General features: G+C 25.8%; 1 pseudogene; it reads right to left on the reverse strand.

The window, feature by feature from the left end:
- Positions 1–523, reverse strand: part of LOC102604775 (cyclic phosphodiesterase-like) — a 3,400-nt pseudogene extending 2,877 nt beyond the window's left edge.
- Positions 524–1,207: the final 684 nt, after the last annotated feature.

Below are 1,207 nucleotides of genomic sequence, written 5' to 3' on the forward strand. Positions count from 1 at the left end.
TTTTCATCTTGCCATTTTAATTTTGCGTATTCTTTATAATGAAAATTAATAATAAAATTTTATTATTCACGAAAAGTAGAAAAAAAATTAAAATACTATTAATTTGAAATTAAAATAGTATATATTAAATAATATTTCATCAACTTCTCAACCATTACCTCTAAACAAAAAAATCAAAACTTTTTAAAAATGGGTTTTCTCAAATCCCTTAGACCATCTCCAACCCACCTCTATTTTATTCTCCATACTCTATATTTGGAGAGTAAAATAAAGAATGGGCACTCCAACCCACCTCCAAATCACCCTCTATTCTTCAAATTTAGAGAGTTGAATAGTAGTTCTCCAAATTTGGAGAACTACTATTCAACTCTCTAAATTTGAAGAATAGAGGGTGATTTGGAGGTGGGTTGGAGTGCCCATTCTTTATTTTACTCTCCAAATATAGAGTATGGAGAATAAAATAGAGGTGGGTTGGAGATGGTCTAAGGGATTTGAGAAAACCCATTTTTAAAAAGTTTTGATTTTTTTGTTTAGAGGTAATGGTTGAGAAGTTGATGGAATATTAATGATGGTTTAGCTGGGTTTTTTTTATTATCGTAGAGAAGGTGGAAAATGGCATTATGTACAACAAGTGGGGTATATGATTTTTTTAATTTTATTGTACATGACAAATTAGATGGTCTGGTGCGTGCATATTCATGGATCGAGGTATTTATTATATTTAAATTCATTAAGAAATCAATATATGTGAATTTTGGAAAGTTAAATATTAAAAATAAATTTCATAGAGAAAAAGAGAAGGTAATATTAGAAATATTGAAAATATAAACTTGAGATGTGATAATTTTTTCTTTTTTATTTGGAATTTTTTTTAGTATAATTTATATATATATTTATGTAAACTTGAAATCTGATCGTTCTTTTCTGCTTCTTTGCAATCTTTTTAATTATATTCTTAGTATAATTTTGCGACAATGTGTAAACTCAGATTGTCATTAATAGTTATTATTCGTGACTACATCGTTAGCCAACACTATTTTTAATCATTATCCACAATTACTATTACTTGACGTCGTCATCACCCAATCATCACATATTTTAATTATTTTATTGTGTAGTATTAGATTAATTTAATATTTGATTAATAACTTTTTAATAATTAAATTTTAAATTAAAAAAAGTTTACATAATTAAATGATGAAAAATA

This window comes from Solanum tuberosum, unplaced genomic scaffold (genome assembly GCF_000226075.1).
Source record: "Solanum tuberosum cultivar DM 1-3 516 R44 unplaced genomic scaffold, SolTub_3.0 scf00237, whole genome shotgun sequence".
NCBI classification, from domain to species: domain Eukaryota; kingdom Viridiplantae; phylum Streptophyta; class Magnoliopsida; order Solanales; family Solanaceae; genus Solanum; species Solanum tuberosum.